The sequence below is a fragment of the Chelonia mydas genome, chromosome 17, assembly GCF_015237465.2.
Source record: "Chelonia mydas isolate rCheMyd1 chromosome 17, rCheMyd1.pri.v2, whole genome shotgun sequence".
NCBI classification, from domain to species: Eukaryota; Metazoa; Chordata; order Testudines; family Cheloniidae; genus Chelonia; species Chelonia mydas.
The window spans coordinates 24,047,570-24,068,455 of NC_051257.2; the positions used below are offsets into that span (position 1 = coordinate 24,047,570).

Sequence of the window (20,886 nt, forward strand, 5' to 3'; positions counted from 1 at the left end):
CTTCCTTCTTAGCAAGGTACGCTCCAGATGTGTTCATCAGGATCCCATCCTGTAATGCACGGCAGGTCTGGCTGCGGTTAGCTTAAATCAGGTATTTTACACATCGCCACCTAGTGTCTGAACAGCGTAATACAGTCTAGTATTTCATTCCACATGGGGTGGCATGGCTGTGTCCAGCCCCCAACTGCGCCACCCCCCCGCAAGGTAACTTGGCAGTGCCCGGCCCCAACTGCACTTCCCCCAGGGCAGTATGGCTGTGCCTGACCCCCAGTGGGCTCTCTCAGGGCAGTATGGCTGTGCCTCGCCCCCAACAGGCTCTCCCCCGGCAGGTTGGCGGTGCTCAGCCCCTAACGGGCTCCCCCGGGTGACATGGCTGTACGCTGCCCCCTATGTACAAACCAACAGCCTGTGTCTGTGTGTCCTCTGGCAGGTGTGAGCACTCCTGTGTGTGTAAGCATGGGGGGGTGTTTGTGTGGGGATGGGTGTCCCACGCCCGCTGCACATGACAATGCACCGTGTGAGCAGTGACACCCCCTGTGAGCAGACACGCTCGCCTGCAACACCAGTGCACCCACCTGATGACTCCCCACCCCGATACACCCTCGCACACCTGCCCGTGCCCCCCAGCTCCTGCAGCGCACCTCCCCTCCCTGTGCCAAACTGCTTTGGTCTGTGGTAAGCCGTGAAATATTTTAATCAAATATTCTCTTTAGTGTTTCTTCTCTTTCCCATGCTGGATTCCTAGAAGACAGGAATTTATGGTGTAATCCCACTCCAGCCTGGGGGAGAGCCCAGCCAAGGTCAACACCACGAGACAGGCAGCGCCTGCCAAGGGGAGAAAGCGAGGCATTTAGCACTTGGCAGAGGAGAAAATAAAATAAAAACCTTAAAAAAACAACAAAAAGAAAGTATTGGTGGAAAAAAAGAAGCTGCAAGAACCCTGTCTGCCTGGCCCTGCCCATGTCTGCCTGACCCCACCGACATCTGCCTGACCCTAGCCCTGACTGTGAGCCCGTCTGCCTGACTGCACCCCATCTCCCTGAACCCAGCTCTGCCTGCCTGACCCGGGGTCTTTCTCCATCTCAGAACCAGAGAAACAGGCAGGGCCACAAGTGGGACCAATGGAAGCACACGACTGATCTGTGGCAGGCTGAGCCTGTCATCAGAGGTTGAGCCCAGCCAGACGTTGCCATTTCCACCTTCAGCACTTTCATTACATCCATGTGGCGAGGACACACAACAGGCGGGGCCTTGTCCTGTTCCATGAGCCCCTCTCTAGGGTCTCCAGCCCCTGCATAGACCTTTCTCTGGGGTCTCTCCCACCAGACTGGCCCCAGAATGAGATGGAAAAGCCCTATGAGATCATCTTGTCCATCTCGCTCCTTGGCATTGTTGTTCCTTCCAATCTGCTCTCTAGGGCTTTGTCCAGGCCAGTCTGCAGTGACTCACTTCCCAGGATTTCCACCACTTCCCTTGGGACACAGCTCCACGGGAAATATTTTCTGAGAGCCAGAAGAAATTTTCCTTTGCTCAAGCCTGTCCCATGGTTCCTAATTACAGCCCCTTACAAGTTTTCTTCATCCTTGGTGTCTGTGCCCTTCCAGTGCCGGAGCTCTAGCTGGTGAGCACCTTCCTCTTCCCTGGAGCTTAGCCAAGCTCCAAAGATTTGCCTCTTTTAATCTTTCCATATAAATCAGGCCTCCAGCCTCTTCATTCCTTTTGTTGCTGTTCTCTGTGTGTGAGCTGCCCAGAGCTGACCGCGGTGTTCTAGGTGGGGAATCTCCGGGCCAGATGGGGACGGGCTGTCAGCACCGTGTCCAGGGTGTGATGCCCGTGGGAGGGCTGTTGTCTTGTTTGGAAGTGTGTTCAAGTGTGCCCGAGAGCCTGATCTCCTCTCTCACCCCCCGGTCTCTCACAGCATCACTGCTTCCTGGGCCGCTCTCCCACTGAGGCTGGGTATTTCATAAAACAATAAGAACTGCCCTACTGGGTCAGACCAAAGGTCCATTTAGCCCATAATCCTGTTTTCCGACAGCGGCCAGTGGCAGGTGCCCCAGAGGGAATGAACAGAACAGGTAATCATCAAGTGAGCCAACCCCTGTCGCCCATTCCCAGCTTCTGGCAAACAGAGGCTAGGGACACCATCCCTGCCCATCCTGGCTAATCGCCATTGATAGACCTGTCCTCCATGCTGAGAACACAGTCTGGACAGCACAGTCAACATAAAAACATAAGAATGGCCCATTTCAGGTCATTTGTCTCCAGGCATTCTAGTTCATTCAGCAATCCGTTGGACTAGCCATTTTTCCTCCTCTGGGAGTTTACATCGTGATCACATGAGAAGCAGATGACAAAGGAGGTATTTGAGGGAGATTTGTCCGTGGCTTTGATCTTACAAGGGCTATGAGCTGCAGCAGTTAATCTGAAGGCCAAATCTAACACCGGAGGAGCATATGACGAGCGCTGCTCCCATGTGTTAATGCCTGTGCAGGAGTCCTGGGTTCTCTGGGCCCAGCCAGCCTGAGGCCCGTGTTTGCCTCGGGGGAGGGCAGATGGCGTTGTTGCTGTGTTTGGGGCTGGATGCACATGACAGGGCCTCACTCTCCTGGATTAAGTCCGTTCCCCTGCAGTCAGTAGCCCAACTCTCCTGGGGTGAGATGTCCCAGGTTTAACCATTCTGCTTGGCCAAATATGCAGCCACCATGTGCTGACCTCTCTGCACCCTTGGGCCATTTCTCTGTCCTCACCAGCCCTTGCAGCTCCCCCCGACTCGTGCCACCTGCTGATGTCACCAAAGCGCTGCTTACGCCTCCCTCCTGCCCCACTGGTGGAGAGGCGGTGACGCCTGGGCCAAGGCCCGAAAGGGGACACTCACCAGCATTCAGGCCAGGGGAGCCTCAGCCCTGGGGGGAACTTGGGAAGCCAGGTTACCTGGCAGGCTCTTGGACAAGTCAGGACTGTGGGTGGATGGGGTCACCAGGGAGGCCCTTCCCCTCCCGCGGTCCTGAGGGCGTGAGGGCCAGACTGCTTGTGAGCCCCACACGCCAGCATGCAGCTCAGCGTGGGGTGCTGTGCTACTCAGCTGCATCGCCTTCCCTCGACCCGCCAGGGACACAGCAGCCGGGGACGTGACCGTCCCAGCCGAGCCACACGTGAGGATCCTACCTCCACGGCTCACTGCTGCCCGTGGCCTCCCTTTCAGCATATCCCCAGAGACCAGCACCAGCCCGCAGAGCTGGTGAGCGCCTGGCCACCGGCCACGCTGCTTTCAGGGCAGCGTGATGGTTCTTTCTCCCCACAGCTGCAAAATAAGCCGCAGCCATGCCCAGTGTGCGAGCCCGTTTCCGAGCTAGCAGGAATAAAAGGTGAAGGGCTACAACATGCAAACTGCACAAGGTGCCCTCACCTAGGGAGTGTGGGACGCAAACTCTGTAACATGGGCTAGCGCAGATCATATGAAGGGTCCCGAAAACACAGTTATGTGATATTGGCAGGGCACTGCTGTGGGGAAGCTCACAGCACCAGAGTACTGGATGGCTCTGGAAGGACACTGCTGTGGGGAAGCTCACAGCACCAGAGTACTGGATGGCTCTGGCAGGACACTGCTGTGGGGAAGCTCACAGCACCAGAGTACTGGATGGCTCTGGCAGGACACTGCTGTGGGGAAGCTCACAGCACCAGAGTACTGGATGGCTCTGGCAGGACACTGCTGTGGGGAAGTTCATTATTTCCTGGATGGGCATGCCGATACGCAGCAGGTACATGAAGTGGATCCAGCAGAGACAGGTGCTAGCCTGCGGGAAGCTGTCTGTGGTGCTCATCGCAGTCTCCACGTGACTCCTCCACAGCGCCTGTACATTAAGCCCTAGTGCAAGTGACTTTGCATCAATGCCCAGACAGCGTTTCCTCTCCTGCCTGGCCTGGCGCCGCTGGCGGCTTGTGATCAGGAGGGTGTTTGTGGCACCCTGTGTTTGTGGGCTGCTGCCAGTCTGTCCTCCTGACCTTATCCAGAGGGAAATGGCTTTTCCTGTGGGTCGCTTGTCTCTAGGTCACCAGAGTGGCTCTGGTGACTCATAAAGCCTGTTTCCTCTCCATGCTGTGCTGGCACCTTCTGCGTGGCTCACTCCCCATCCCACCCTTCCTTGGCACGGAAGGGTGTGAAATGCCCAGCTTATCGCAGTGGCCGGCCTTCATGCTCTGGCTATTCCTGTGCCTCTCATGTGTGCCAGAGGCCTCCCCGGACTGCAGCTGCCCCAGACATGAGGTAAGCAGGTTGGAAGGGTGAGGACAGGATTATGGGGGGTCAGGCAGAGGTCAAAGGTCCCCCGCCTGGCCATAGCTATCCACAGCAGGGCTCTGGTGCTTGAAAACGTGCAGACAAAGATGTGCTGTGAATGAACTACACAGGGACTAAACAGCCTGGCTTCTGTGCTTCCGCTGGACTCTGCAATGGTCTGGGGTCAGGCACTCTGGCGTGTCCCATGTTCTAGTCCACCAACAGAGAGCAGTGCGTGAGGGCCTTTTCCCAGGACTTTGGGGCTTGCACAGACATTGTTCACCTTTGGCCCGAGATGATGAGTTTGGAGCTGCATCTGAGCTCCAAGGGCAGGGGCTGGAGTCCAGCATCCTGGCTCCTTCCTGGTTCTGTCCAGATCAACACCACAAAGCCAAATCAGTGACTGTCACGGGCTATCCCTTCCAAACAAATGTAGTGACAGTCCTCACCAGGGGCTCGGAAGGAAACATGGTAACTTGAACACTGATCCCACATGGAATCTCATAGCAAATGCCTGCACTACACTATGGCTACACAGTGATGGTCACAGTGAGCCAGGGAATGGAAAGCTGCAGCCTCAATGTGGTGTCACCATAACTCATTAGGGGAGGAGGGAAGGGTTTGTGGTTATGGTGAAGGTTTGGGAGCCATAAGACTTGGATTCTATTCCTCCTCTGTTACTCACTGTGTGACTTTGGGCAAATCATGTGATTGGTCTGTGCCTCAGTTTCCCACCTGCACAGGGAGGGTTCTAATATTTCCCTACCTCACTGCAGGGATTGAGAAGCTAGTCTAACCAAAGCCCTTTCACATCTTCCTAGGGGAGAACTATAGAATTCATGTTAGTTTACATGAAACAAAAAGAAAATACTATGCAGGTGCCAACTGTCTTTTGGAGCTAACGAATGTCTTCCTAAGTGAGGCCCCTGTCACTGATGCCTAGTTAAGGCGTTTAAATGATAGAGCATTGTTTGAATTCCTCTGTCACTAACTCTAACTGTTCCTTACCTTCAAAACTAATCCCCCAGGATTATCCATTTCAGAAAGCAGTAAGTGAGAGGAGGCGGGAAGTACAGCCCTTCCACACACAGACAAGCTCTTCTCTGCATTGTATACAGTGTCCAGACACTCTGTGATGGGAGCATTAGCATTCATAGAAAAATGCCAACCTGCTTTTCTCCAATCCTGGACTGATTTCTACCTGTCAGTGAGGACTATGAAACAAGTCAAGTTTGATGTTTCAAGCTTTGGCTCTTTTTTAATTGTACATGTCCAAGATTCCTCTGTGAAACACAGGACAAAATTTGTATATTTTCCCATCTAAATGTCTCAGAAATGACTGAACTAGTTCTGCTCCAGTTCCCTGAAAAATTCGCCTTTTGGATTGATACCAAGTATGGAAAATTTCCATCCAAAAGGGCTTGGGTTGAGTTATAAGGAATGAAAACGGACCTAGAAAGGAAACTGCATTTCAGCCGTAAGTACAGCCGTCATTTCTGGTGCCACTCTAACAGCGATGAGAGCAGAGCGAGCTGCACAAGGAACTCCCTAGGAATATTCCATTGCATTCTAGAGCAAACTTTGATTCAGCTGTGACAGGCCCCGTTGCCCTGGTCTTTCATGACCATCTGAGCCCTTAGCCCACAGACTAGCCACAAAAAGTGTATTTTTAGCTCCAGTATTCACTGATGGAGCAGCTCGCCCCTGTGCTAGGACTCATGCCAGGCTCAGGCCCCACGGTGTGTACTCTGGATGTAGGGCAGCCTCCTGGCACAAACGATTTGCAGAGCAAGAATTATCCCCTGAGAGGCTCACGCATAATTTCAAAGAGTGAGTTTGAGAACCTTGCCGTCTGCTCACACACAGGGAGCGAACTGAAGAAAAAGCAGAACACGCTGAAGAATAATTGGGTTTGAATTATTCTTTAAGATCTAATCATACTAAGAATACATGCATCATGATGCAGGGGCTCCCCTGCATCTGAGGTTGTCACTGAGCCTCCCAGTGGCCCTGGAGGCAGGGCAATAGGAGATGGAATAGCTGATCAGCAGTGGGACAGAGGCACCAAGAGGTTGTGAGACTTGGCTACCATCACATGTGATATTTAGGGGCCTGACTCTCATTGACAGGTAGGTGCCCAAATCTCTTTGAGGAGCTGGGCCAGAGCAGCAGAGCTAGAAGCAGAATTTAGCAGAGCCTTGGCTCAGAAGAAGGGCTGAAGAATGAGGTGGCAAATTGTCCTGACAACAGCAGATTATTTATATTCCAAGACAAAAAGCTCCATTTAGGTAGCGTGAAGGCTGCGAGCGTTCACCAGCCAGAGAAGGGTAACAAGCTCTGCAGGGCTGCTGGAACTCTCCCAGCCTAAGCATCACATACCCAGGCATGCCAGAGGGAAGGTTACACTGCAAAGCAATCCAAACATGGCAAGAGATGGAACAGCACATTTCAGGCACCCAAACAGCCTTAACTGTGCCCTTTGGTGACACCATGCAATAACCACAGGACTATGGCTGGGATATTAATATCTGTTATCCCAGATTTTTAAACATTCATTTTATTTCCTTTTCCCCGCTCTGTGGTCGCTCCAGGGCAGGGCTAATGTATGTGTAAGGTGCCCCTGTGCTCCTGCTTCAGCTGCCCTGGCAGTGCCCTCTGTGGGCAGTGGAGACGAGCCATAGGGAGCCAGCTGGGGGCCACAGAACCTTTGCAGAGGAGTGACAGCTGAGCCAAGGAATCTACCTCTGAGAACTGTTGTATGTAGATGGGCTGTCGAGCCAACAGTGTTTTCATAACCCAGTCACTGCCCAGCATTAAACAGTGTTAAACAAAGTTCGGGGTTTGGTACACAGAGACATCAGCCTGCTTAGTCCAAAGACAAACTCTCCATTAAACATCATATAAAGATAGAGAAAAGAAGGAAAACAGTTAAAGCAACTGAAATGTAAAGTATTAAATAAGTCTTTTATGTTAACAGCATTCCTGGTCCCTTTCCCATTAGCTGGAGAGAGTTTTCAGAAGAAAAAAACCCGGTGTTTGACAGTCTCTTAGATGGTGATAACTGTCCTTTGGGAACAGAGAAATTAGTTGGGATGGGCTGGAGCTGTTGTCAAAGTCCGATCCCGTTTCCTAGAAGACAAAACAAGAAATGCAGAAGAGGGGTGAGAAAAGAACAGCAAAGAGAAAATGCAGCTTCTGTCTCTGGTGTTGGCTCTCACTTGGACCTTCACTGCTGGACTAAGAGAGGCTCAACACACTGTCTGATCAGCCACTCTGAGACCTGGCAAACTTGTACCAGCATTGGGCTGTTTAGGGCAGGGGTGCTCAACCCAGGGCCTGTGGGCCATACACGGCCCACCACAGGATTTCATAAGGCCCGCGGCTAGACTTGGACTGTTGCAGAGTTGCAAATTAGACAGTCTAGGCCAGCTGAGCCAGATTGTTATTACACAGAAGGTCAAAGGAGAGGGATGGGAAAGGGAAGAAATAAGATGGGGAAGGAAAAGGACACACAGGGTGGGGGGCATGACAAAGTACACAATGGTTGGAATTCAGCCAGAGCTGGCAGAGACGGCACTGTCATGTGGGTCCCTTGCTCTGGCCTGGTTTAGACAGGACATCTCAGAATCAGGCTGACAAAGACCTGGGACTCCAGGGGATGGTGGGGCTGGCAGCCATGATGGTGAAGCTCACTCCAATAGCCAAATCTTAGAATATTAGGGTTGGAAGGGACCTCAGGAGGTCATCTAGTCCAACCCCCTGCCCAGAGCAGGATCAACCCCAACTAAATCATCCCAGCCAGGGCTTTGTCAAGCTGGGCCCTAAAAACCCCAAAGGATAGAGATTCCACCACCTCCCTAGGTAACCCATTCCAGTGATTCACCACCCTCCTAGTGAAATAGTGTTTCCTAATATCCAACCTAGACCTCCCCCACTGAAACTTGAGACCATTGCTTCTTGTTCTGTCATCTGCCACCACTGAGAACAGCTGAGCTCCATCCTCTTTGGAACCCCCCACTCTTCTCTTCTGCAGACTAAATAACCCCAGTTCCCTCAGCCTCTCCTCGTAAGTCATGTGCCCTAGCCCCCTAATAATTTTCGTTGCCCTCCACCGGACTCTCTCCACTTTGTCCACATCCCTTCTTTTATACCCATCCATGACAGTGCTCCAGTCATGTGAACTGCCCCACCAAGTTTCTGTTATTCCAATCACATCACAGTTCCTTGATTGTGCCAGGACTTCCAGTTCTTCCTGTTTGTTTCCTAGGCTTCTTGCATTTGTGTACATGCACCTAAGATAACTAACCAATTGCCCTACTTTCTCCGTATGAATCAGGAGGCTTCCCATCTTGTACCCTCCTCCTTGTGTTTCCTCCTGGTATCCCACTTACCTCTGGGCTTAGGTCACCATCCCCCGGTCAACCTAGTTTAAAGCCTGCCTGAGAAGATGCTCTTCCCTCTCTTTGTTAGGTGGATCCCATCTCTTCCTCCCCAGAGTCTTTCTTTAAGGACCCAGAAGGGAGTGAAAGGCCCATCCCCTCATTATTTTGTCCACCAATTAGACCTAATTTCTGACACATCAATTTTGGTTCATTAAATTTTGGTCTCACATGGTTCTTGTTTACCAGGCATGATTTTTAACACAGTCTTTGAATTTTATCAGTAGGCCGGTTTGTTTGGACTAATTCAGCCTATCTGCCTCTCTCTCTTTGGTACCTTCTCCCATCACCATTTGTTGTTATAAGTTACTGTGACTTTTTCACTCGCTTTTTACAGTTGAGCTCACAATCATGGTAGATTTGTAGGCCCAGTTATTACAACAGAATTCTTGACTTGCGTCCAGTCTCCTTTATACCACTGATTCACTACAACCAATAGAATTGCTGCATGGAAATTAGCTGATTATTGGTTGTGTTACCCTGGATGACACAATTGCCCCACTTAAGAATTATTTGAGCTTGAGTCTGCCTGTAGCCTATTATAATGATAACAATTAGATAAAATCATTGTCAACAACTTTCCTTATTCACAACCTAATTCCTACAAATGTAGCCAAAACACAAAATTTCAATGAATGTTAACTATATGGAAAGTTAGGAGAGTCTGCAGTATTTTGTTATGAAGACCATTTGGGACAAAGACTGACCCAGATGTTAAATTTCTTACAGTACCCAGTTTTTATTTAATTGTAACTCCTCAACTATTTAATGGATTTACAGATTCTCAGAAAATTTATTCTTTACCTGAAGAGTAAGTACTGTAGATTTGGGGAGTATAAACTGTATTTTTCACACATAACAAAGAGATTGAAATTCCTGCTTTAAGTGCAAAATAGAACTCAACCTTATGAGTGACAACCCATGCCTCCATAATTACATACAGCGGTAATTAATAATGTCACTTAATTACCACTTAATTCTTCTATGCCCATGTCCAACTAATTTAATCTACACAGAAAGTTTGAAGAGTCTGTGTCATTCCATTATTAGGGTTATTTGGGCAAAGAAAAGGCTGACCCAGATGGTAAATTTTTAAAGGACATAGATTTTTATCAGTTTTAATGACAACTAATTTATGTGTTTATTGGTAAATTCTCTTAAAATTCATTTTTTACCCAAAAGAATAAATGCTGTAAGTTTAGGGCAGTCCAAAATCCCTCATAGCCCCCAATAGTCCCGTCCCCTCCAAATTCCCCCATATACCTCTTAACCTCTTGTAACCAAGTGGCCACCCTGCAAGCAGCCTGCCTCAGTTTCCCCACAGAGGGCTTCTTAAACAGACTTCACACCCCCTTCTGTCCAGTCAGAAGAGCCCTCTTTGGGGTCTAGGTTTATTCGGAGAAAAGAAACTCAGAAATAAAACTCGAAGTCCCACAACCAACGGGATCCATTTTATTCTTTTGTCAGGTCATTTGCCGGCCTTCCCGGCCTGTAGACTCAGTCCCCAGTCCCAGGACTCTCTGCTGGAGCCTGCTCACTCCTAACAGTCTCATCCGTTATCCTACTCCCAGGCCTTCCTGCTTGGGGCTTTCCTGCTTTGGATGGCCATTCCCAGCCCTACCTGGCTAGCGTCTCACATATGAGACGCGTGGCTGGTGCCTGCTTGCCCCTGGCCGTCCCTGCAGGTACAGCTACGCTGCACCTGGGGCTGAGCCTCCCAGCCCCGGTAGCTAGACGTGTGCCGGGGGCTCATGCTAGCATGCTACAAATAGCTGAGTGGCCATTGCATCAGTGGCAGAGGCTTGGGCCACCTGACCCCCCGGGTCTGAGCTCAATGGGGCTAGCTTGAGACAGCCTGTCCCACAATCACCTTGCAGCTCTTTTTAGTAAAGTAGCACAAGTCTGTCTGCCGAGGCTCCATCCCCAGTACAGCATAGACCACTCCACCCACTGTTCTTTATAGGGAAACCGCCTGACCAGCACCCTGGTGTTCCTCCTTAGGCCTCTACCCTGTTACACCCTCATACCCCAGACCCCCTCCTTACCCCCATACTCCCTGTAATTCCAAACCCCCAAACACCTCAGAACCCCGCAATAGCACCCCAAACACTTGTACTGCACTACGCCCCCAGTGCACCTGGAGCCATGCCCCGGTGCACTTCTCTGCATCTTCTGGCCTTGCCTTGTCTCTCTCATTCCGTTTCCTTCTCTCTGTGTTTCTATCATTTTGTGTTTTATTCCTTTCTGGGTTTCCCCTTCCTGGTGCCCCTGCCCGTTGCCTCATTCACAAGGAACTCACAGACTGCTCAAGGCCAGGCACTGCTCCCTTCCCCTTGGGTGCCAAGCTGGGCACTGCTCCCTTCCCCTTGGGTGCTAGGCTGGGTGCAGCTCCCTTCCCCTTGGGTGCCAGGCTGGGCTCAGCTCCCGTCCTTTTGGGGGCTAGGCTGGGGTAGAACTCCCCTGCCCTCTGGGCAACAGAATTTAGCTCCTGCCCCATCTGGCCTCCGCAATGGGGCTCAGTTCTCACAGCCTCCAGCACCATAGGGCTGCTTTCCCCACCCACACCAGTCTATAGGTACATGCTTGTTCTCCATCCACGCTGCCTGAGCACACGCACACACCCTCCAAGGAATGTGCTCTCAGAGTGGAAACTCTGTCACTGGAGAACTATTTCATATTTTCATTTGTTCACATTCCCCAAATGAAAAATGAATCGCAGGCTCATAAATACGGGGCTGAGCATCTCATTTACATATTTCTGTGGTTGTTGGAGCAGGGGCAGCCACTCTCCTGCCAACCATGTCCTAAGTCTCCCCTTCCATGCACCTTCTAGGCAGCCTGGATGCAGCTCCTTGGCACATGTTCCCCTCAGAATCTCTGGACTCGGGATTCTTATGTCACCCCATGGCCTGCCAAGCATGTCTTGGAGTGACAGGCTCTTGGCAGGGCCTGGGGGTTATTTGGAGGTGTGGACGTGGGGGGATGCAGAGCCGGAGGGGACTAGCAGAGACTCTGGGTGAAACTGTGGCCCCACGGGTGTCAACGGCAGAACTCCCATCAACCACCATGGGGCCAGTGTTCCTCCCTGGTGCGTTACGTGCAGGGCTGCCTGGTGCTTGCCTTGCCCCCAGCGGGCTCTGCCTGGGGCAGGTGGGGCCCCAGCCTAGACACACATGGGGAACCCTGGAAGAGAGGGAGAAGGCTGGGGTGGAGCAGGAGGCAAAGGGAATGGAAAAGAGACAAACGGAAGGAGGGAGCGCCGTGCGACGGAGCGTGAGTGAGAGAGCGGCACAGGATAAATCGGAAAGAGAAAGAGCAACGTCCTGGGACAAGCATGGAGCAAGGGGTGGATCATCCCATAGACACTTCCTCGCCCGCGCCCCTCAGCCCCAGCATTCCCCTCAGCCACCCCATCGTTCCTCTCACTCCCCCTCAGCCACCCCCCATCCCATTCCCCCCACCCACCCCATCGCGCCTCTCACTCCCCCTCAGCCACCCCCACCGCCCATTCCCCTCAGCCACCCCACCCCTTCGTCCCATTCCCCTCACCCACCCCATCATGCCTCTCACTCCCTCTCAGCCACCCCCCATCCCATTCCCCTCACCCACCCCATCGCACCTCTCACTCCCCCTCACCCACCCCATCGTGCCTCTCATTCCCCCATCCCAACCCCCTCAGCCACCCCACCTCTACCTCCCATTCCCCTCACCCACCCACCCATCCCATACCCCTAACTTACCCCCCCACCTCCCATTCCCAGTCAGCCACCCCCACCTCCTTTTCCCCCTCACCCACCCCATCTCGCCTCCCATTCCCCTCACCTACCTGACCCCCACCCCCCATTCCACCACAGCCACTCCCCCACCTTCCATTCCCTGTCAGCCACCCCTACCCCACCTCCCATTCCCCTTCAGCCACACCACTGCCCATTCATGGCATTCGAGTAACATCCTTGTTTCAACTACAGTTGCTCAGGGGACATTCAGTCCTGTCTGGCCATTTCCTTCGATGCAGTTTAGCAGCTGGAGGAAGAGGGAGTCGAGACGGGAGCCCAGCTTGGGAGATGCTGGGAGGGCCCTGGCAGGGGATGGGGGGAGGAGGTGGAGGGAGAGGCCAAGGAGGATGAGGTGAAGTGGTGGGGAGGGCACAGGGTAGGAGAGGACATGCAGGGCTGGGCACTAGGGCCAGGCTTTTCAGAAGGGCGCAGCACCCACAGCTGGGGACAGATTCTCCCAAGAGCCCAGCATGTGGAGTGCGTGTCGGGTGGTGAACACTTGTAAATCCCAGCCCTGCCAGGAGTGCTCTCTGCCATTCTTGGGGGGAGGGCGGCATTCTCTGGCTTCGCCCCAATAACCCTTCACCTATCAGGCCTGTCAGAACTGTGATGGAGCCGCCTCTGGTTCCAGCAGCCACAGTGTGTGTGGGGAGTTGGCTGTGGGACTGGTCAGACCCCTGGGGTCCTCGCATCCAGCCAGCGAGAAGAGAGAGTATCAGGAGCTGGCACTGGGCTTCGATCCCTCTTCACTGCTGCTTCCCTGGGGACCTGTGACAGAGCTGTGGGTTCCCATCTTTCTCCTCCACACGAACAGACCCTGGGAGGTGAGAGACCCTACCAGCCCTACCCCTGCACTCTCCGTGGGGGTGAGCTCGGGTCTCAGGCCCAAGCCCAGGGGCCAGGTGGGCCAGTGCAGAGAGAGAACGGGATGCTAACACTGTGACCCACCCTTCCTTCCTGGGCGCTCCGAGCTGCTGACCATGCTTGGATCCCACCTCTGCCCCACTAAGGCCATGTTTGCTGCTTGGGAGGCCAGTATGTGTCACCCAAGGGTTAACGGCTATAAACTCCACTGCTAGAGCTGTCTTCTGGTTTCAATTTAACTTTGCATCTGCGTGTGGATTAGACTCAAGGATGTTCATATTCGCTTAATAATCTCCCCACTTAGGCATTGCAGAGCTGAGCTGTCAGCTGCTGGAGCCAGGAGAGGAAGAGGGCATGTTTTACCATTTGCTCCCATAGGAGCCAGTTTGCTTCCCTGTCCCGCCTCTTGTGCTGGAATTAAGCTTAGGTGCCATCCGCACAGGCTGGGCCTTCAAGAGGCAGCTAAGGGCTCTGCAGCCTCTCCACACAGGGTCGTGTGGATGCTTTGTATGTGGCTCACTAAGCCACTGCTGTCCTGTGGGCATGCCAAGAATGGGGACACAGGGAGGTAATCCTTTGCTAGTCTCACAGAGCTTGGGCTGGGGAGGCAAACCATGTTGCCTACATGCTCTCCCTGCCCCTCTCCTCTGAATGCCCTATGTGTGGGGCCAGCATCTCCTGCTTTGGCCTCACCACCTACAAGAACGCAGGAAACAACTGGTCCAGACGGTGCTGTAGAGCTCCCCCACCCCCTCACTGCCAGAGGAACAGGAATGCCTCTTCAAGGAAGCCAGCAATCCGGCGTGGGAGACAGCGATTATCCATACAAATCCACGCAGAGCAGGCCAAGCCAGCCCTCCAAAGCCCACAGGGAGCCAAGGTCAACATGGCTCTTGTCGTCTGCCTGGCCCCAGTGCACAGACCCCTTGGAATGCGCCTTGGCTTTCATGTGCACACATTTTATTAGAGTCGTGCAGAAGATGTTTTTGGAACTGAAACAAGTGTGTCCTGCAAAGTCGTCTAAACATAGCGCAGGGAAACAGGAACGCAGGGCAAAGCTCTCAGAGCAACGAAAATAACCCAGGCCTCGCTTCTCACAGCCTTACCTCCTCCTTGCGCGACAGCTGGGCTCTGGGGACCGCAGGCATCCAGAGCAAGCCAAAGCTGTCTGGGGGCCAGGGAGAGCTGTGGGTGCCTTCCCAGGGAGGGACGCAGGCCCAGCTCCTCCATGTCCCCATGTGTGCTCCCCGTGGCTGCAGCCATTGGAGTTCAGACACTGAAGCTTCAGAGACAAAATGGAGCCCAGGGAGGCAGTAACTCCCCAGCTCCTCTGCATCCCGGCTCCAGCTCTCTCTGCACTGGGGAGGACTCACTGAAGCTGCACCTTATTTAAGTGAGGGGGTCTTGGAGAGCAGTGTGAGACCCCTCCCCACTCAGAGACGGACATGCCCCTTCACACCTGCCTGGAGAGAACGGACGGGTGGGACACACTGCCCTCACAGCCCACAGCCCTCGCTTGCCTTGTTAACAGCCAGGCCTGATTTCCTGCCAGGCGGTTTGCCCTGTCCAGTATCGACGGCAGAGCACGTGGGGTTGCAGGCGGGCCATGGAAACGCCCTTGTAGGAGCATGGGGCACTGTGGAGTGATCAGCTCCATGAGGTAGCCTGCTCATGGCTCTGCCAGTCTGGTTTATATGTCCCAAGTAATAGGGCTCAAAACCCACTCCCAGACACTGCCCCCCAGCCTGTCCATCTCCCCAGAGCCAGACACTGCCCCAAAACCCATCCATCTGCCCTGACACTGCCCCCCAGCCCGTCCACCCCAGACCCCAACAATTCCCACGTCGTTCTGCTCCTGGGGCAGCAGCTTCTTGCTTGGGCACCCAGTGGAGCGCGTCGCCCTCTTAGCATCGACCTGCGTTAGCCCCATGCCCAGTCCTGCGTCTGAGGCGTTGGTGAACACTGAAAAGGGCTTGGCACTTTCTGGGTTTACCACATTTACCAGGTCCTGGGTTAGAGCCTCCTTCAGTGCACAGAGAGCCCTCTGGCACTGCTCGGTCCAGACCAGCTCGTCTGGCTTCTTCTTCTTACATCGCTCAGTGATGCAGGCAGCTGGGGAGCTAAAGTGGGGTACAAACCACCAGTAGTACCCCGCCATCCCGCTAAAGGCCTGGGCCTGCTTCTTGGTCTGGAGAACGGGCCAATCTCTGATCCTCTTCACCAGCCTGTTGGACGGAGGGTGATATGCAGAGGTCCAGGGCCAGACTCCACATTTCTCCCACAAGCCTCAGAGCTGGGCTGACATGAGATTTGACCCCTGGTCTGTAAGGACCTCGCTGGGAACCCCTTCTTTGCTGAAGGTGGTCAGCAGCGTGTCTGCCTCGGCAGAGGGCAGATCCCCCACCCCTGGGTAGCAGCTGGCGAAATCGATCACCACCAGGATGCATCTCTTCCCCAACCGGATCACCTTGCTAAGGGGCCCCACTATGTCCAGAGCCCCCTTTCCTGCCATGGGATCACTTCCCAGCAGGGCCTCTGGACAAGGCAAACCTGGTTGGCAGCCGACCTACCCTGCCTGTGGGTCCCCCCCTCAGCTGGGGACTTATCTTCCCTCATGCTCAGCACTGCCCTTGCTGTCCCAGCGGGGCAGACAGAGAGCTCGCTGCTCTCCTTACAGCATCAGAGCCAGCGTGAGCCCCCTCTCCGGTGTGCAGGGGGGCAGGGAACATGTCTCTGTCCCACCCAGCCCCAGGGGTCTGGTTACAGGCAGGCAGGTAGCCTGAGCCTAGCTGCTCCTCCCCACTGCCAGCCCGGTCATCTGCATTTTCACTGACCATTTCCCTCTCCGCCGATTGGTTCCCTGGATTCAAATTCAAACCCTCAATTGTTACAGGAGCAGAGCCTGGATCCTGTCCCAAAGAGATACAGTCACCCCCAACAGGGTCTCACAGCCAATATCCCGGAGAACCCCAACTATCAGCCAGCCCCACCCCTCCTGGGTCTGTACAGGGATCTGGACCATAGGCAGGGTAAGTGGCCTCATCCCTAGGACCCTCACCCAGGTCTCACAGCCCCTCAGCATCTGAGGCTGCACCACCAGGGGCCTGACACAGTTCTCTCTGTCCCAGGATCTCGCCACCCCAGGAATGTCTCCCCATTGACCATCACCTTCCGCTCCCACTGGGGGTCCGAGGGGCCTGACCCCAGGAGACTCCTTGCAGACATATAGGTTGGGATCAGGAGTGGAAGCCTGTCTACCACCCCACCCATTTGGCTGACAGAGTCTATGGCCTTCGGACCCAGCAAAGGAGCTAGACACCGGGGCTTTCCCGCAGAGTCCCCCTGCTTCAAATCACCAGCCTGCTCAAAGGCAGTGAGGTGGGCATCCACTTCCCCCCCTCCTTAACCAGGGGCAGCAATTTAGTCTCGAGGCTCCCTGCGGAACTGGCACCCCGGGGTCTATCCCCACTCACCCCTGGGAGGTCACCTATGCCTCTCTGCTCCATCATTGACAGTTCATGCTGCTGCTGCGTCTCCTGCAGCTCTCTCTTGGGCTCTCGCTGTCTCTCACAGTCCTCTTGCTCTCTCGGACTCAGCTCCAATCCCATCCATCTCAGATCCCCGGATGGGGAACCCGATCATGAAGTCGCCCATCTGGTCGGGGAAAGGAGTCTTGGGGATGCCTGGCTACCACTCCAGCTGCTCCCAGATCCTGCTGTTGCCCCATTTGGGTCAGGAATTTGCTCCTTAGAGCTGTCATCCTCCTCCAGCTGCACGATTAACTCTGCTTTGGTGAACTTTCCAATGCGCAACTGTGACGAAGTTGCAGCATCCTCTGCCCCTCCGTGCGCTTCCCACAGCAAGTCCGCCCAGGCAGGGTCCTGGGGAAGCCAGAGGGTCCTGCACCCCAGCTTGCAGGGGGGAAGGGCCCAGGCCATCAAATGCCAGGAGACCGAGTGTCAGCCATGTATGTACACTGGCCCTTTGCTCTGCAACAATTACACCCCCTTATCCCACCACCTAGAGATTTAAGAAATACATAGGGAAAACTGAGACACCCCTACAGAATTCAGAGGAAACATTAAGAACAGTCCCACTTTGTCACATCTGCCCCCCCTTCGAGACCAAACTGAGCGAGGTCATTTTAGCCTGTGACCTGGGGAAGTTCAAACCCACCAATGTTCCCATGGATGCTCCAGCATCTCTCCCATTCCTTGGTGGGAGTTACACCAGCCCCTTCCAGTTTCACACCCTCCCTTAGGTCAGGTGCGCTCAATGGCACTCGCAGGCCACATTTGGGAAGGTTTATGCGGCCCGTGCCCTTTTGCCATCCCCAAACCCCTGGGGTTCAAACTGGGATCGGGTCTTCTCCCAGCGCTGAGCCTTGTCCCTGGTCGCTCCCTCCCTGGCGTAGGATCACTCCCCAGCAGCACGTCTGGACCAGCCAAACCTGGTTGGCAGCCGACCTGTCCTGTCTGTGTGTCGTCGTCCCCCCTCAGTTGGGGTCTCAGCTCCCACCCTGCTCAGTTCTGCCCTTGCTGTCCCGGAGGGGTAGGCAGCGAGCTCGCTGCTTTGCCCACAGCATCAGAGCCAGCGTGAGCCCCCTCTCCGGTGTGCAGGGAATATCTCTCTGTCCCACTCAGTCCTGTGAGTCTGGTTACAGGCAGGCAGGTAGCCTGAGCCTAGCAGCTCCTCCCCCCTGCCAGCCAGGTCATCTGCATTTTCACTGACCTTTGAAAATGGTCAGCCGATTGGTTCCCTGGATTCAAATTCAAATCCTCGGCCGTTACAGGAGCAGGGCCTGGATCTTGTCCCAAAGAGATACAGTCACCCCGCAACAGGACTTCACAGTTGATATCCTGCAGAACTCCAACGACCAGCCAGCCCGATCTCTCCTGCATCTGCACAGGGATTTGGGCCATAGGCAGGGCAAGGGGCCCCATCCCTGGGACCCTCACCCAGATTACACAGCCCCTCAGCATCTGGCGGGGGTGCACCACCCAGGGCCTGACAACAGTTCTTTCTGTCCCAGGGTCTCGCCACCCCAGGAATGTCTCCCCATTGACCACCACCTTCCACTCCCATTGGGGGTCCGAGGGGCCTGACCCCAGGAGACTCCTTGCAGACATATAGGTTGGGGTCAGGAGTGGAAGCCTGTCCATCACCCTACCCATTTGGCTGACAGAGTCTATGGCCTTCGGACCCAGCAAGGGAGCTAGACACCGGGGCTTTCCCGCAGAGTCCCCCTGCTTCAAATCACCAGCCTGCTCAAAGGCAGTGAGGTGGGCATCCACATCGCCCCCTCCTTAAGCAGGGGCAGCAATTTAGTCTCGAGGTTCCCCGCAGAACTGGCACCCCAGGGTCTATCCCCACTCACCCCGGGAGGTCCCCTATGCCTCTCTGCTCCATCATTGACAGTTCATGCTGCTACTGCGTCTCCTGCAGCTCTTTCTTGGGCTCTCGCTGTGTCTCACCGTCCTCTTGCTCTTTCAGACTCAGGTACAATCCCATCCGTTTCCGATCCCCGGATGGGGAACCCGATCGGGAAGACCCCTGTCTGGTTAGGGACAGGAGTCTTGGGGATGCCTGGCTACCACTCCAGCTGCTCCCAGATCCTGCTGTAGCCCCATTTGGGTCAGGAATCTGCTCCTTAGAGTGGTCATCCTCCTCCAGCTGCACGATTAACTCTGCTTTGGTGAACTTTCCAATGCGCAACCCTCTCTTTTTGCACAGGGTTACAATGTCCTTCTTCAGGAGATGGTGACAGGCCATCACTCCGCTCTTCCCAAGTTGTTCTGGACTCACAGGCCTGTGTGCTCTCAGCTCCCCACGGTTTCCAGGAAGAACCCCTAGTGTGCCAGCCCTTCTCGAGGTCACCACCTCTCTCCCAGGGTCGAACCACAGACTCCTCTGCCCCTGAGACGGCTCACCGCAGTCCTCAGGGGGACCCCGTCACTGCAATAGTCCTTCTCGCTGGAGATACACTCCCATGGGTTAAGCATAGCTCCTTTGCCCCCTGAAACTGCCCCTCTCGGAGCCTTCAGCACGCCTGGTCCTCGTTACTCCCCTTCATTTTACTGTTCTCCAGTCACTTACTGCAGGAAGCACCACCCACGGGGTGCAGTACATCCCACCACTGCCACCAGTTGTCATGGAGTCCCCAGGCGATGCTCTGGAACTGCTCCCTACAAAGCCAGTCAGGACTCTGGTGAAGTCTCCTCTCTGGGAGTAGACTGTCTGCAGGACACAGAGCTCACACGGCTTCCACCTTCCTGGGTCTGACCTCAGAGCATTCAGCATCCTCTGCCCCTCCATGCGCTTCCCACAGCGAGTCCGCCCAGGTGGGGTCCTGGGGAAGCCAGAGGGCCCTGCACCCCAACTCTGCAGTTAGACGTGACTCTCAGCCAGCCAGTAAAACAGAGGTTTATTAGATGACAGGAACATGGTCTAAAACAGAGCTTGTAGGTACAGAGAACAGGAACCCTCAGCCGGGTCCATTTTGGGGGGCAGTGAGCCAGACAACCACGTCTGCACTTCACTCCATGTCCCCAGCCAGCCCCCAACTCAAACTCTCTCCAACAGTCTCCCCCAGCTTCCCCCGGGCTCCTCCTCCAGCCTTTGTCTTCTCCTGGCCTGGGGGAGTGGAGGCGGGGGGTCACCTGATCCCTTTGTTCTCCGACACCTTCAGTTGGCACCTTTGCAGAGGAGAGGGGCCCAGGCCATCAGTTGCCAGGAGACAGGGTGTCGGCCATTCTCTGCCTAGACAGCCTCACACTGCCCTCTAAGGCTCTGCAGCAATCACACAGCTTATCCCACCACCTAGATACTTAAGAAATGCATAGGGGAAACTGAGGCACACACACAGTATTCAGAGAGAACATTAAGAACAGTCCCACTTCGTCACATCAAACAGTCCCACTTCTTCACATCATCCCATGACATCCATATCCCATAATGTTCACGTCTTTTTTTTAAAAAAAAATCCCACAAGTCTGTTCAGTGTTTGCTGTCTCTTACAAAGCCTGGAGCCTGCAGAGCTCAGCACTATTAGTATGACTGTTGTAAATACAGGATGCATGATTCTCCTGTACTTGCAGACCCACAGGAAGTACTGCAACAATGGGGGACAAGGTGATTTCTTCTACGACAGTTTGCTGAGGGACATAGTGAAAAACAATTCAAGGTTGTTGGTCGTCGCACAGCTGCAGACAGGGGAGTGCTGCTTCTGGGCCCATGAAATGAGCACTGGCTGGTAGGATTGCATCCTAATTCAGGTTTGGGTTGGTGAGTAGTAGCTGCAGACCTTTCAGATGTAAAAGGCCGCATTCCTGGATCTGTGTGCCAAGTTCACCCCAGCCTTCCAGCACAGAGACACCAGAATGAGAGCTGGACTGGCAGTTGAGAAGTAAGTGATGATTGCACTCTGGAAGCTTGCAACATCAAATTGCTGCTGGTCAGTGGAAAATGATTTTGGAGCTGGAAAATCCCCAGTGGGGATCATTGTCATGCAAGTGTGTAGGGCCATTAATCA

General features: G+C 54.2%; 1 long non-coding RNA gene across 1 annotated transcript; it reads right to left on the reverse strand.

Moving 5' to 3' along the window:
- Positions 1-1,316: 1,316 nt before the first annotated feature.
- LOC122463193 lies at positions 1,317-18,019 on the reverse strand. Its single transcript, XR_006286336.1, has 3 exons — positions 17,822-18,019; positions 11,172-11,175; positions 1,317-1,327 (listed from the first exon to the last, which is right to left on the reverse strand). It is a non-coding gene; the product is annotated as an uncharacterized LOC122463193 (long non-coding RNA).
- Between the last annotated feature and the right edge of the window lie 2,867 nt (positions 18,020-20,886).